Source organism: Panulirus ornatus, chromosome 29 (assembly GCF_036320965.1).
Source record: "Panulirus ornatus isolate Po-2019 chromosome 29, ASM3632096v1, whole genome shotgun sequence".
In the NCBI taxonomy this organism is placed as follows: domain Eukaryota; kingdom Metazoa; phylum Arthropoda; class Malacostraca; order Decapoda; family Palinuridae; genus Panulirus; species Panulirus ornatus.
The window spans coordinates 20,816,763-20,833,744 of NC_092252.1; the positions used below are offsets into that span (position 1 = coordinate 20,816,763).

The 16,982-nt window shown below is 42.6% G+C and overlaps 1 protein-coding gene across 1 annotated transcript in view; it reads left to right on the forward strand.

Moving 5' to 3' along the window:
• Positions 1 to 16,982, forward strand: part of Gdap2 (ganglioside induced differentiation associated protein 2) — a 695,029-nt gene that overhangs the window by 658,920 nt on the left and 19,127 nt on the right. The window lies entirely within an intron of this gene.

A 16,982-nucleotide genomic window follows, 5' to 3' on the forward strand; every position in this document is an offset into this window, starting at 1 on the left:
CCTTGGTTCCCAGGAAATGGTGCATAAGCTTAACAAAATTATGAATGTATGAAAATAAGTAATGATACACATGGGATGTGTAAAATCATAGGTGGCTAGAAAACCATGAAGTGTGTAATGTGTATAGGTGTATGTATAAAGAATTCACAAGAAAATCTCATCTATCAATGTGTCTATATCTCTGATGCCCATTCCCTCCAGAAGCTTTCATCAAGGGGGTGGCCTTGGCATAATATTCTCCACTTATCCCTGTCCTTACATGCTATCTACCTATCTATATAAATCTCAGATGCCTGTTTCCTGTGGGAACTCCCATCAACAGGGTGGCCACAGCAAAAAAAGTCTTCACTTATCCTTGTCCTGACATGTCTCCTTCACATGCACCATTTCATGCATTCTTCCACCATTTCTTTCCCTCCAGTACTCTTCCATTCTATTTTTTCATGTCATAGATGGTGTTCTTCACACAAACCCCCTTAATTGTACTATCATACATTCTCCTTGTAAACTCTCCATCTTGAGTTATTTCCACATGCCCAAGCCACCTCAGAGTATTACACTTCACCCACTCTACAATTCATTTCCTTTGCATTCCCTATCATACCACATCTCTCATACACACCCTTATTTTTTCCCTTCCATCCAGACATACAACAGGCTTCTCTCAAATAGCTCATTCTATGTATGTTTCAGCTGCATAGGTCAGGGTTGGGAAGAATAAGCTCTCCCTTAATCCTTTCTTCACTTCCATACTTGCACCTCATCCCTATTAAGGGACCTGATGACTCTTCTACCCAATACTGCTCTCTTCCATATCTCACCTTCCATCTCACCAAACTAACCCAAGATAGTTCCTAAATACCTAAATTCTCTCACCTCTTCCATTCTTTGTCCCCCCCCTCCCCCCCATATATATATATATATATATATATATATATATATATATATATATATATATATATATATATATATATATATATATATATATATGTATAAAACCAAGTTTAGTTCGCTTTAATCTTTCACTCTGTAGGGGTTTTGCAGAATTTATATTTTCACTCTGTTTCTTTCAAACATCATTACTTTACTTTTACTTGCATTTACCTTCAATTGTGCCTATGTACACACTTCATAAAATACAAAACATGCTTACAACCCTGTGCAACTCCTTTTCACCCTTAGGAAACAACACAGTATCATCGACAAACAGGATTGGCACTAACCACCATCCCTCTCTGCCACACTCCATCACTGCAAATCCTTTTTCTAGTTTTGTTTTCACCTCTCTTATTACTCCATCCATTTATAAGTTAAAAAGACCTCAGTGACATCACACAGCCTTGCCTCACACATGCATATATACCACAACTTTTGCCAACTCTCCATCCACTCTAAAGAAGGCTCTCACACCATCCATCAATTGCCCCCTACCTCAAATATCCTTAACACATCCCATGAAGCATTCCACTTGATTCGTCAAACACCTTCTCCAGATCCATAAAAGCTCCATAGAGCTTCTTACCCTTTGCTAGATTCTTTTCTACAGTCATTTTCATCACAAAAATCTGATCTACACATCCCCTACCATTCTTAAAATCTCCTTGCTCCTCTTTTATTCTGCATTCAGTCACTTCCATTGCTCTGTTATTCATCACTCTTGCATACTTTTCCTGGTTCTACATATATCCTTAACACTTTATCCTTTAAATTCAGCAGAAATGATAGCTTTCATGCAGTCCTTAGGCATAACCTTCTGTTTCCATGCTAAATTACACATCAGATTTTCTCCGTATTTCAGGATTTCATCTGTAATCCCATCTACTCCAGTTGTCTTTCACCCTCATCATCATCCTTTTTTTTACTCTCCCTCTTGCCATAGGCCCATGCACTTGTACCCTCTTCCTTCCATCCTCCATACCCATGTATGCAACAGCTACTGCTTCACCTTGTACCACATTCATCAGCTCTTCAAAATACTCTTTCCATCTTTCTCTCACTTCCTCCCTTTTGATTCAGCAACTCCCCTTCCTTACTTCTCACATTGAAATTTCCTTACATCCACTTCTTTCCTTTTTTTTTTACCTCCTTCCTGTAAAATTTCTTATTTTCCCTAAACTTTTCAGTCAGCTTTCTTCTAAGGTCTTCATCTTCTCTTTCTTTGCTTTCCTTTATCAGCTTCTTACCATTTCACTTACACATATTATATTCTTCCCTCAACCTTTGCTAAACTTCCACTGCTACATTCCCTTCAAGCAATCTATGACATACCTTTTTCTTTTCTTCCACAGCATTTCTAATCTTATCCATCCACCATACATTTCACTTTTTATTCCTATATATCACAGTCATCTTTGCCTCCTCACATATTCCATGCTTTCTTCCCCCATTTCTCTCCCTCCAGTAGTCTTCTACTCTATTTCCCCATGCCACTCTCCTTATAAACTCCCCATCTTGCAATCTTTCCATGTGCTCAAACCATCTCAAAGTATTATGTTTCACCCACTTTATCACTCCACAGTTCATTCCCTTTGCATTTCCTGCCATGCCATATCTCTCATACACCCCCATATTACTTTCTTCATTCTATCTAGTCATACCACCTGTTCTAGTCAAATAAATCGTTTCACAGCCTGGATTCTTGTCCTCCCATAATCATGATATAATTACATTAATAAGGAGCATCCATGCCACCAGCAAGGGACCCATCCCCTCATCTTAGTATCCTTCCACATCAAAATAGTTAAGCACGTAAGTTTTTTAGGCATTCTTGTCGGTAGTACATGGTATAAAGATATTGTGTAAGGATTTTTTTTCACATCTGGTGAGCTTCATTTCAAACATATGCTGTTGTTCAGGGTTTAGGAGCAAGTCAAAGGCCATCATACGTCCTCATCTTCCCTACACTCATGACACAAATGGCCTTTGACCAAACCCTTACATGTCTGGGCAAAGGTTGTCTTTCCTGTTGTGAAGATGCAATTAAGCTAACCCATTATGGTCAAGTCAAATGCATCCCCATTGTACTTAGGTGAAAAGTGATTATTTTTGAAAAGATTAAGATAAACAAAAGCAAAGGAAAGTAGTCGAGAAGAAAAATGTTTCCCATTCTTCGGAGTGAAATAAGAAGATTTGTAGAGGTTTTCAGAAAAGAAGAGAGAATGTTGGGGTGAAGTGAGTGGTGAGAGTAAGTGAGCTTGGAAAGGAGACTTGTGTGAGGAAGTACCATGAGAGACTGAGTGCAGAATGGAAAAAGGTGAGAGCAAAGGATGTAAGGGGAGTGGGGGAGGAATGGGATGTATTCAGGGAAGCAGTGATGGCTTGCGCAAAAGATGCTTGTGGCATGAGAAGCATGGGAGGTGGGGAGATTAGAAAGGGTAGTGAGTGGTGGGATGAAGAAGTAAGATTATTAGTGAAAGAGAAGAGAGAGGTATTTGGATGAGCTTTCCAGGGAAATAGTGCAAATGACTGGGAGATGTATGAAGATCTGTTGGGTTGGGTTGAGAGAGTATGAAATTTTAAGGAGAATAAAAAGATGTTTTGGAAGGAGGTAAATAAAGTGCGTAAGACAAGAGAACAAATGGGAACATCGTTGAAGGGGGCTAATGGGGAGGTAATAACAGTAGTGGTGATGTGAGAAGAAGATGGAGTGAGCATTTTGAAAGTTTGTTGAATGTGTTAGATGATAGAGTGGCAGATATAGGGTGTTTTAGTCGAGGTGGTGTGCAAAGTGAGAGGGTCAGGAAGAATGGTTTGGTAGACAGAGAAGAGGTAGTGAAAGTTTTGCTGAAGATGAAAGCTGGCAAGGTGGCAGGTCTGGATGGTATTGCCATGAAATTTATTAAAAAAGGGGGTGACTGTTGTTGACTAGTTGGTAAGGATATTTAATGTACTTATGGCTCATGGTGAAGTGCCTGAGGATTGGTGGAATGCACGCCTTGTGCCATTGTACAAAGGCAAAGGGGATAAAGGTGAATGTTCAAATTACAGAGTTATAGGTTTGTTGAGTATTCCTGGGAAATGATATGGGCGGGTATTGATTGAGAGGGTTAAGGCATGCACAGAGCATCAGATTGGGGAAGAGCAGGATAAGTATGCAGTCTGTTGTGGATGAGAGGGCTTGGGAAGTGAGTCAGTTGTTGTTCGCTGGTGGCTGATTCGGGTGAGAAACTGCAAAAGCTGGTGACTGAGTGTGGTAAAGTGTGTGAAAGAAGATGAGAGTAAATGTGAATAAGAGCAAGGATATTAAGTACAGTAGGGTTGAGGGACAAGTCAGTTGGGAGGTAAGTTTGAATGGAGAAAAACTGGAGGAAGTGAAGTGTTTTAGATATCTGGGAGTGGATTTGGCAGCGAATTGAACCATGGAAATGGAAGTGAGTCACAGGGTGAGGGAGTTGGCGAAAGTTCAGGGAGCGTTGCAAAATGTGTGGAAGGCGAGAACATTATCTCAGAGAGCAAAAATGGGTATGTTTGAAGGAATGGTGATTCCAACAGTGTTATGTGGTTGCAAAGCTTGGGTTATAGATAGGGTTGTGCAAAGGAGGGTTGATGTGATGGAAATAAGATGTTTGAGGACAATGTGGTGTGAGGTGGTTTGCTCGAGTAAGTAATGAAAGGGTAAGAGAGATGTGTGGTAATAAAAAGAGAGTGGTTGAGAGAGCAGAAGAGGGTGTTTTGAAATGGTTTGGTCACATGGAGAGAATGAGTGAGGCAAGATTGACATTGAGGATATATGTGTCAGAGGTGGAGGGAACGAGGAGAAGGGGTGACCAAATTGGAGGTGGAATGATGGGGTGACAAAGATTTTGAGCGATCGGGTCCTGAACATGCAGGAGGATGAAAAGTGTGGAAGGAATAGAGTGAATTGGAACAATGTGGTATACTGGGGTTGACATGATGTCAGTGGATTGAATCAGGCATGTGAAGCATCTGGGGTAAACCATGGAAAGTTTTGTGGGGCCTGGATGTGGAAAGGGAGCTATGGTTTCGATGCATTATACATGACAGCTAGAGACTGAGTGTGAACGAATGTGGTCTTTGTTGTCTTTTCCTAGCGTTACCTTGCACACGTGCAAGGGGAGGGGGTTGTCATTTCATGTATGGCAGGGTGGCGATGGGAATGAATAAAGGCAGCAAGTATGAATTATGTCCATGTATATATATGTACATGTCTGTGTATGTATGTATATATTTTTTTATTATTATTATTTTACTTTGCCTTTACTTTACTTTACTTTGTTGCTGTCTCCCGTGTTTGCGAGGTAGCGCAAGGAAACAGACGAAAGAAATGGCCCAACCCACCCCCATACACATGTATATACATACACGTCCACACACGCAAATATACATACCCATACATCTCAATGTACACATATATATACTCACAGACACATATATATATACACATGCACGCTGTTCACACTGTCTGCCTTCATTCATTCCCATCGCCACCTCGCCACACATGGAATAACATCCCCCTCCCCCCTCATGTGTGCGAGGTAGCTCTAGGAAAAGACCACAAAGGCCCCATTCGTTCACACTCAGTCTCTAGCTGTCATGCAATAATGCCCGAAACCACTGCTCCCTTTCCACATCCAGGCCCCACAGAACTTTCCATAGTTTACCCCAGACGCTTCACATGTCCTGATTCAATCCATTGACAGCAAGTCGACCCCGGTATACCACATTGATCCAATTCACTCTATTCCTTGCCCGCCTTTCACCCTCCTGCATGTTCAGGCTCCAATCACTCAAAATCTTTTTCACTCCATCTTTCCACCTCCAATTTGGTCTCCCACTTCTCCTCGTTCCCTCCACCTCTGACACATATATCCTCTTGGTCAATCTTTCCTCACTCACTCTCTCCATGTACCCAAACCATTTCAAAACACCCTCTTCTGCTCTCTCAACCACGCTCTTTTTATTTCCACACACCTCTCTTACCCTTACATTACTTACTCGATCAAACCACTTCACACCACATATTGTCCTCAAACATCTCATTTCCAGCACATCCACCCTCCTGCGCACAACTCTATCCATAGCCCACGCCTCGCAACCATACAACATTGTTGGAACCACTATTCCTTCAAACATACCCATTTTTGCTTTCGCAGATAATGTTCTCGATTTCCACACATTCCTCAAGGCTCCCAGGATTTTCGCCCCCTCCACCACCCTATGATTCACTTCCGCTTCCATGGTTCCATCCGCTGCCAGATCCACTCCCAGATATCTAAAACACTTTACTTCCTCCAGTTTTTCTCCATTCAAACTTACCTTCCAATTGACTTGACCCTCAACCCTACTGTACCGAATAAACTTGCTCTTATTCACATTTACTCTTAACTTTCTTCTTTCACACACTTTACCAAACTCAGTCACCAGCTTCTGCAGTTTCTCACATGAATCAGCCACCAGCGCTGTATCATCAGCGAACAACAACTGACTCACTTCCTAAGCTCTCTCATCCCCAACAGACTTCATACTTGCCACTCTTTCCAAAACTCTTGCATTCACCTCCCTAACAACCCCATCCATAAACAAATTAAACAACCATGGAGACATCACACACCCTGCCGCAAACCTACATTCACTGAGAACCAATCACTTTCCTCTCTTCCTACACGTACACATGCCTTACATCCTCGATAAAAACTTTTCACTGCTTCTAACAACTTGCCTCCCACACCATATATTCTTAGTACTTTCCACAGAGCATTTCTATCAACTCTATCATATGCCTTCTCCAGATCCATAAATGCTACATACAAATCCATTTGCTTTTCTAAGTATTTCTCACATACATTCTTCAAAGCAAACACCTGATCCACACATCCTCTACCACTTCTGAAAGCACACTGCTCTTCCCCAATCTGATGCTCTGTACATGCCTTCACCCTCTCAATCAATACCCTCCCATATAATTTACCAGAAATACTCAGCAAACTTATACCTCTGTAATTTGAGCACTCACTCTTATCCCCTTTGCATTTGTACAATGGAACTATGCATGCATTCCGCCAATCCTCAGGCACCTCACCATGAATCATACATACATTAAATAACCTTAACAACCAGTCAACAATACTGTCACCCCCTTTTTTAATAAATTCCACTGCAATACCATCCTGCTGCCTTGCCGGCTTTCATCTTCCGCAAAGCTTTTACTACTTCTTCTCTGTTTACCAAATCATTTTCCCTAACCCTCTCACTTTGCACACCACCTCGACCAAAGCACCCTATATCTGCCACTCTATCATCAAACACATTCAACAAACCTTCAAAATACTCACTCCATCTCCTTCTCACATCACCACTACTTGTTATCATCTCCCCATTAGCCCCCTTCACTGAAGTTCCCATTTCCTCCCTTGTCTTATGCACTTTATTTACCTCCTTTCAGAACATCTTTTTATTCTCCCTAAAATTTAATGATTCTCTCTCACCCCAACTCTCATTTGCCCTCGTTTTCACCTCTTGCACCTTTCTCTTGACCTCTTGCCTCTTTCTATATATATATATATATATATATATATATATATATATATATATATATGTATGGTTGGTAAGGTTATTTAATGTATGTATGACTCATGGTGAGGTGCCTGAGGATTGGCGGAATGCGTGCATAGTGCCATTGTACAAAGGCAAAGGGGATAAGAGTGAGTGCTCAAATTACAGAGGTATAAGTTTGTTGAGTATTCCTGGTAAATTATATGGGAGGGTATTGATTGAGAGGGTGAAGGCATGTACAGAGCATCAGATTGGGGAAGAGCAGTGTGGTTTCAGAAGTGGTAGAGGATGTGTGGATCAGGTGTTTGCTTTGAAGAATGTATGTGAGAAATACTTAGAAAAGCAAATGGATTTGTATGTAGCATTTATGGATCTGGAGAAGGCATATGATAGAGTTGATAGAGATGCTCTGTGGAAGGTATTAAGAATATATGGTGTGGGAGGAAAGTTGTTAGAAGCAGTGAAAAGTTTTTATCGAGGATGTAAGGCATGTGTACGTGTAGGAAGAGAGGAAAGTGATTGGTTCTCAGTGAATGTAGGTTTGCGGCAGGGGTGTGTGATGTCTCCATGGTTGTTTAATTTGTTTATGGATGGGGTTGTTAGGGAGGTAAATGCAAGAGTTTTGGAAAGGGGGGCAAGTATGAAGTCTGTTGGGGATGAGAGAGCTTGGGAAGTGAGTCAGTTGTTGTTCGCTGATGATACAGCGCTGGTGGCTGATTCATGTGAGAAACTGCAGAAGCTGGTGACTGAGTTTGGAAAAGTGTGTGGAAGAAGAAAGTTAAGAGTAAATGTGAATAAGAGCAAGGTTATTAGGTACAGTAGGGTTGAGGGTCAAGTCAAATGGGAGGTGAGTTTGAATGGAGAAAAACTGGAGGAAGTGAAGTGTTTTAGATATCTGGGAGTGGATCTGTCAGCGGATGGAACCATGGAAGCGGAAGTGGATCATAGGGTGGGGGAGGGGGCGAAAATCCTGGGGGCCTTGAAGAATGTGTGGAAGTCGAGAACATTATCTCGGAAAGCAAAAATGGGTATGTTTGAAGGAATAGTGGTTCCAACAATGTTGTATGGTTGCGAGGCGTGGGCTATGGATAGAGTTGTGCGCAGGAGGATGGATGTGCTGGAAATGAGATGTTTGAGGACAATGTGTGGTGTGAGGTGGTTTGATCTAGTGAGTAACGTAAGGGTAAGAGAGATGTGTGGAAATAAAAAGAGCGTGGTTGAGAGAGCAGAAGAGGGTGTTTTGAAGTGGTTTGGGCACATGGAGAGGATGAGTGAGGAAAGATTGACCAAGAGGATATATGTGTCGGAGGTGGAGGGAACAAGGAGAAGAGGGAGACCAAATTGGAGGTGGAAAGATGGAGTGAAAAAGATTTTGTGTGATCGGGGCCTGAATATGCAGGAGGGTGAAAGGAGGGCAAGGAATAGAGTGAATTGGAGCGATGTGGTATACCGGGGTTGACGTGCTGTCAGTGGATTGAATCAAGGCATGTGAAGCGTCTGGGGTAAACCATGGAAAGCTGTGTAGGTATGTATATTTGCGTGTGTGGACGTATGTATATACATGTGTATGGGGGGGGTTGGGCCATTTCTTTCGTCTGTTTCCTTGCGCTACCTCGCAAACGCGGGAGACAGCGACAAAGTATAATAAAAAATAAAATATATATATATATATATATATATATATATATATATATATATATATATATATATATATATATATATATATATATGATCATATATATATATATATGATCATTATCTTGTGGAGGCTAAGGTGAAGATTTGTATGGGTTTTCAGAAAAGAAGAGTGAATGTTGGGGTGAAGAGGGTGGTGAGAGTAAGTGAGCTTGAGAAGGAGACCTGTGTGAGGAAGTACCAGGAGAGACTGAGTACAGAGTGGAAAAAGGTGAGAACAATGGAAGCAAGGGGAGTGGGGGAGGAATGGGATGTATTTAGGGAATCAGTGATGGATTGCGCAAAAGATGCTTGTGGCATGAGAAGAGTGGGAGGTGGGTTGATTAGAAAGGGTAGTGAGTGGTGGGATGAAAAAGTAAGAGTATTAGTGAAAGAGAAGAGAGAGGCATTTGGACGATTTTTGCAGGGAAAAAATGCAATTGAGTGGGAGATGTATAAAAGAAAGAGGCAGGAGGTCAAGAGAAAGGTGCAAGATGTGAAAAAAAGGGCAAATGAGAGTTGGGGTGAGAGAGTATCATTAAATTTTAGGGAGAATAAAAAGATGTTCTGGAAGGAGGTAAATAAAGTGCGTAAGACAAGGGAGCAAATGGGAACTTCAGTGAAGGGCGCAAATGGGGAGGTGATAACAAGTAGTGGTGATGTGAGAAGGAGATGGAGTGAGTATTTTGAAGGTTTGTTGAATGTGTTTGATGATAGAGTGGCAGATATAGGGTGTTTTGGTCGAGGTGGTGTGCAAAGTGAGAGGGTTAGGGAAAATGATTTGGTAAACAGAGAAGAGGTAGTGAAAGCTTTGCGGAAGATGAAAGCCGGCAAGGCAGCAGGTTTGGATGGTATTGCAGTGGAATTTATTAAAAAAGGGGGTGACTGTATTGTTGACTGGTTGGTAAGGTTATTAAATGTATGTATGACTCATGGTGAGGTGCCTGAGGATTGGCGGAATGCGTGCATAGTGCCATTGTACAAAGGCAAAGGGGATAAGAGTGAGTGCTCAAATTACAGAGGTATAAGTTTGTTGAGTATTCCTGGTAAATTATATGGGAGGGTATTGATTGAGAGGGTGAAGGCATGTACAGAGCATCAGATTGGGGAAGAGCAGTGTGGTTTCAGAAGTGGTAGAGGATGTGTGGATCAGGTGTTTGCTTTGAAGAATGTATGTGAGAAATACTTAGAAAAGCAAATGGATTTGTATGTAGCATTTATGGATCTGGAGAAGGCATATGATAGAGTTGATAGAGATGCTCTGTGGAAGGTATTAAGAATATATGGTGTGGGAGGAAAGTTGTTAGAAGCAGTGAAAAGTTTTTAACGAGGATGTAAGGCATGTGTACGTGCAGGAAGAGAGGAAAGTGATTGGTTCTCAGTGAATGTAGGTTTGCGGCAGGGGTGTGTGATGTGTCCATGGTTGTTTAATTTGTTTATGGATGGGGTTGTTAGGGAGGTAAATGCAAGAGTTTTGGAAAGAGGGGCAAGTATGAAGTCTGTTGGGGATGAGAGAGCTTGGGAAGTGAGTCAGTTGTTGTTCGCTGATGATACAGCGCTGGTGGCTGATTCATGTGAGAAACTGCAGAAGCTGGTGACTGAGTTTGGTAAAGTGTGTGGAAGAAGAAAGTTAAGAGTAAATGTGAATAAGAGCAAGGTTATTAGGTACAGTAGGGTTGAGGGTCAAGTCAATTGGGAGGTGAGTTTGAATGGAGAAAAACTGGAGGAAGTGAAGTGTTTTAGATATCTGGGAGTGGATCTGGCAGCGGATGGAACCATGGAAGCGGAAGTGGATCATAGGGTGGGGGAGGGGGCGAAAATTCTGGGAGCCTTGAAGAATGTGTGGAAGTCGAGAACATTATCTCGGAAAGCAAAAATGGGTATGTTTGAAGGAATAGTGGTTCCAACAATGTTGTATGGTTGTGAGGCGTGGGCTATGGATAGAGTTGTGCGCAGGAGGATGGATGTGCTGGAAATGAGATGTTTGAGGACAATGTGTGGTGTGAGGTGGTTTGATCGAGTGAGTAACGTAAGGGTAAGAGAGATGTGTGGAAATAAAAAGAGCGTGGTTGAGAGAGCAGAAGAGGGTGTTTTGAAGTGGTTTGGGCACATGGAGAGAATGAGTGAGGAAAGATTGACCAAGAGGATATATGTGTCAGAGGTGGAGGGAATGAGGAGAAGAGGGAGACCAAATTGGAGGTGGAAAGATGGAGTGAAAAAGATTTTGTGTGATCGGGGCCTGAACATGCAGGAGGGTGAAAGGAGGGCAAGGAATAGAGTGAATTGGAGCGATGTGGTATACCGGGGTTGACGTGCTGTCAGTGAATTGAATCAAGGCATGTGAAGCGTCTGGGGTAAACCATGGAAAGCTGTGTAGGTATGTATATTTGCATGTGTGGACGTATGTATATACATGTGTATGGGGGGGGTTGGGCCATTTCTTTCGTCTGTTTCCTTGCGCTACCTCGCAAACGCGGGAGACAGCGACAAAGTATAAAAAAAAAAAAAAAATATATATATATATATATATATATATATATTTATTTATTATACTTTGTCGCTGTCTCCCGCGTTTGCGAGGTAGCGCAAGGAAACAGACGAAAGAAATGGCCCAACCCCCCCATACACATGTATATACATACGTCCACACACGCAAATATACATATCTACACAGCTTTCCATGGTTTACCCCAGACGCTTCACATGCTTTGATTCAATCCACTGACAGCACATCAACCCCGGTATACCACATCGCTCCAATTCACTCTATTCCTTGCCCTCCTTTCACCCTCCTGCATGTTCAGGCCCCGATCACACAAAATCTTTTTCACTCCATCTTTCCACCTCCAATTTGGTCTCCCTCTTCTCCTCATTCCCTCCACCTCTGACACATATATCCTCTTGGTCAATCTTTCCTCACTCATTCTCTCCATGTGCCCAAACCACTTCAAAACACCCTCTTCTGCTCTCTCAACCACGCTCTTTTTATTTCCACACATCTCTCTTACCCTTACGTTACTCACTCGATCAAACCACCTCACACCACACATTGTCCTCAAACATCTCATTTCCAGCACATCCATCCTCCTGCGCACAACTCTATCCATAGCCCACGCCTCACAACCATACAACATTGTTGGAACCACTATTCCTTCAAACATACCCATTTTTGCTTTCCGAGATAATGTTCTCGACTTCCACACATTCTTCAAGGCTCCCAGAATTTTCGCCCCCTCCCCCACCCTATGATCCACTTCCGCTTCCATGGTTCCATCCGCTGCCAGATCCACTCCCAGATATCTAAAACACTTCACTTCCTCCAGTTTTTCTCCATTCAAACTCACCTCCCAATTGACTTGACCCTCAACCCTACTGTACCTAATAACCTTGCTCTTATTCACATTTACTCTTAACTTTCTTCTTCCACACACTTTACCAAACTCAGTCACCAGCTTCTGCAGTTTCTCACATGAATCAGCCACCAGCGCTGTATCATCAGCGAACAACAACTGACTCACTTCCCAAGCTCTCTCATCCCCAACAGACTTCATACTTGCCCCTCTTTCCAAAACTCTTGCATTTACCTCCCTAACAACCCCATCCATAAACAAATTAAACAACCATGGACACATCACACACCCCTGCCGCAAACCTACATTCACTGAGAACCAATCACTTTCCTCTCTTCCTGCACGTACACATGCCTTACATCCTCGTTAAAAACTTTTCACTGCTTCTAACAACTTTCCTCCCACACCATATATTCTTAATACCTTCCACAGAGCATCTCTATCAACTCTATCATATGCCTTCTCCAGATCAATAAATGCTACATACAAATCCATTTGCTTTTCTAAGTATTTCTCACATACATTCTTCAAAGCAAACACCTGATCCACACATCCTCTACCACTTCTGAAACCACACTGCTCTTCCCCAATCTGATGCTCTGTACATGCCTTCACCCTCTCAATCAATACCCTCCCATATAATTTACCAGGAATACTCAACAAACTTATACCTCTGTAATTTGAGCACTCACTCTTATCCCCTTTGCCTTTGTACAATGGCACTATGCACGCATTCCGCCAATCCTCAGGCACCTCACCATGAGTTATACATACATTTAATAACCTTACCAACCAGTCAACAATACAGTCACCCCCTTTTTTAATAAATTCCACTGCAATACCATCCAAACCTGCTGCCTTGCCGGCTTTCATCTTCCGCAAAGCTTTCACTACCTCTTCTCTGTTTACCAAATCATTTTCCCTAACCCTCTCACTTTGCACACCACCTCGACCAAAACACCCTATATCTGCCACTCTATCATCAAACACATTCAACAAACCTTCAAAATACTCACTCCATCTCCTTCTCACATCACCACTACTTGTTATCACCTCCCCATTTGCGCCCTTCACTGAAGTTCCCATTTGCTCCCTTGTCTTACGCACTTTATTTACCTCCTTCCAGAACATCTTTTTATTCTCCCTAAAATTTAATGATACTCTCTCACCCCAACTCTCATTTGCCCTTTTTTTCACATCTTGCACCTTTCTCTTGACCTCCTGCCTCTTTCTTTTATACATCTCCCACTCAATTGCATTTTTTCCCTGCAAAAATCGTCCAAATGCCTCTCTCTTCTCTTTCACTAATACTCTTACTTTTTCATCCCACCACTCACTACCCTTTCTAATCAACCCATCTCCCACTCTTCTCATGCCACAAGCATCTTTTGCGCAATCCATCACTGATTCCCTAAATACATCCCATTCCTCCCCCACTCCCCTTGCTTCCATTGTTCTCACCTTTTTCCATTCTGTACTCAGTCTCTCCTGGTACTTCCTCACACAGGTCTCCTTCCCAAGCTCACTTACTCTCACCACCCTCTTCACCCCAACATTCATTCTTCTTTTCTGAAAACCCATACAAATCTTCACCTTAGCCTCCACAAGATAATGATCAGACATCCCTCCAGTTGCACCTCTCAGCACATTAACATCCAAAAGTCTCTCATTCGCACGCCTGTCAATTAACACCTAATCCAATAACGCTCTCTGGCCATCTCTCCTACTTACATAAGTATACTTACGTATATCTCGCTTTTTAAACCAGGTATTCCCAATCATCAGTCCTTTTTCAGCACATAAATCTACAAGCTCTTCACCATTTCCATTTACAACACTGAACACCCCATGTATACCAATTATTCCCTCAACTGCCACATTACTCACCTTTGCATTCAAATCACCCATCACTATAACCCGGTCTCGTGCATCAAAACCACTAACACACTCATTCAGCTGCTCCCAAAACACTTGCCTCTCATGATCTTTCTGCTCATGCCCGTGTGCATATGCACCAATAATCACCCACCTCTCTCCATCAACTTTCAGTTTTACCCATATTAATCGAGAATTTACTTTCTTACATTTTATCACATACTCCCACAACTCCTGTTTCAGGAGTATTGCTACTCCTTCCCTTGCTCTTGTCCTCTCACTAACCCCTGACTTTACTCCCCAGACATTCCCAAACCACTCTTCCCCTTTACCCTTGAGCTTCGTTTCACTCAGAGCCAAAACACCCAGGTTCCTTTCCTCAAACATACTACCTATCTCTCCTTTTTTCACATCTTGGTTACATCCACACACATTTAGGCACCCCACTCTGAGCCTTCGAGGAGGATGAGCACTCCCCGCGTGACTCCTTCTTCTGTTTCCCATTTTAGAAAGTTAATACAAGGAGGGGAGGATTTCTGGCCCCCCGCTCCCTTCCCCTCTAGTCGCTTTCTACGACACGCGAGGAATACGTGGGAAGTATTCTTTCACCCCTATCCCCAGGGATAATATAGATATATATATACATATACACATACACACACATACACACGCACATATACACACACACACACACACACATACATATATATACATATGAAAAATGTAAGAAACAATTTAGAAAACTGAAACTTCTAACTTGAAATGAATGAAAAAATGAATGTCACATAATGATTCAACCTCTGGCTATGGAAAAAAGAAATGTATAATTTATTTTCACAAACGTCAGTAGCAGTTCTCATCAATTTAACCACTGTATCAATATGCTTCAATGTCTAAGCTACATTTTTCTCCAATTTCACTATTTTCTTGTCAAAACACCATGTATGAAAACTATCACTCCAGTAACACAACTATAAACATTTACTTCCCCTTTAAAAAAAGTTCTGGGGAAGTCTGTCTCGATACACTGCGGGGAAACTCTACCACCTGGCGAGGTTTGTGTTGCAATGGTTCCCGATTCACAAACATAGTAGCATCATGGAGTGATGCGTCGGTAGGTCGACTTCCCACCGCCTCTACCGCCATCTAGCAACATTCCTCTCAGGTCCTTCAGCGAAAAGCTCATGAGGGGTCGCTCGCTACTGTGTATCCCGCAGAACGAGGCAGAGGAGGAGGATATATACGCAGCGACAGAGGTTATTGTTGCCAGAACGGGAGCACTTCTTCCTTCTCCCTCTTCGGATTCATGGTTCAGCCGTTTCTTTTTTGAGGCCATTCAGGCGATAGATGAGGTATATTGGGCTTGGAAAAACTCTTCTTCCTCAGACTCCTATTCAGCATTTATCACTGCCTTAGAAATCAGCCACCAGCTGATGGTGTGGGAGGCAAGTTGTTAGAAGCAGTGAAAAGTTTTTATCGAGGATGTAAGGCATGTGTACGTGTAGGAAGAGAGGAAAGTGATTGGTTCTCAGTGAATGTAGGTTTGCAGCAGGGGTGTGTGATGTCTCCATGGTTGTTTCATTTGTTTATGGATGGGGTTGTTAGGGAGGTGAATGCAAGAGTTTTGGAAAGAGGGGCAAGTATTCAGTCTGTTGTGGATGAGAGAGCTTGGGAAGTGAGTCAGTTGTTGTTCGCTGATGATACAGCGCTGGTGGCTGATTCATGTGAGAAACTGCAGAAGCTGGTGACTGAGTTTGGTAAAGTGTGTGAAAGAAGAAAGTTAAGAGTAAATGTGAATAAGAGCAAGGTTATTAGGTACAGTAGGGTTGAGGGTCAAGTCAATTGGGAGGTAAGTTTGAATGGAGAAAAGCTGGAGGAAGTAAAGTGTTTTAGATATCTGGGAGTGGATCTGGCAGCGGATGGAACCATGGAAGCGGAAGTGAATCATAGGGTGGGGGAGGGGGCGAAAATTCTGGGAGCCTTGAAGAATGTGTGGAAGTCGAGAACATTATCTCGGAAAGCAAAAATGGGTATGTTTGAAGGAATAGTGGTTCCAACAATGTTGTATGGTTGCGAGGCGTGGGCTATGGATAAAGTTGTGCGCAGGAGGTTGGATGTGCTGGATGTGAGATGTTTGAGGACAATATGTGGTGTGAGGTGGTTTGATCGAGTAAGTAATGTAAGGGTGAGAGACATGTGTGGAAATAAAAAGAGTGTGGTTGAGAGAGCAGAAGAGGGTGTTTTGAAATGGTTTGGTCACATGGAGAGAATGAGTGGGGAAAGATTGACCAAGAGGATATATGTGTCAGAGGTGGAGGGAACGAGGAGAAGTGGGAGACCAAATTGGAGGTGGAAAGATGGAGTGAAAAAGATTTTGAGTGATTGGGGCCTGAACATGCAGGAGGGTGAAAGGCGTGCAAGGAATAGAGTGAATTGGAACGATGTGGTATACCGGGGTCGACGTGCTGTCAATGGATTGAACCAGGGCATGTGAAGCGTCTGGGGTAAACCATGCAAAGTGTGTGGGGCCTGGATGTGGAAAGGGAGCTGTGGTTTCGGTGCATTATTACA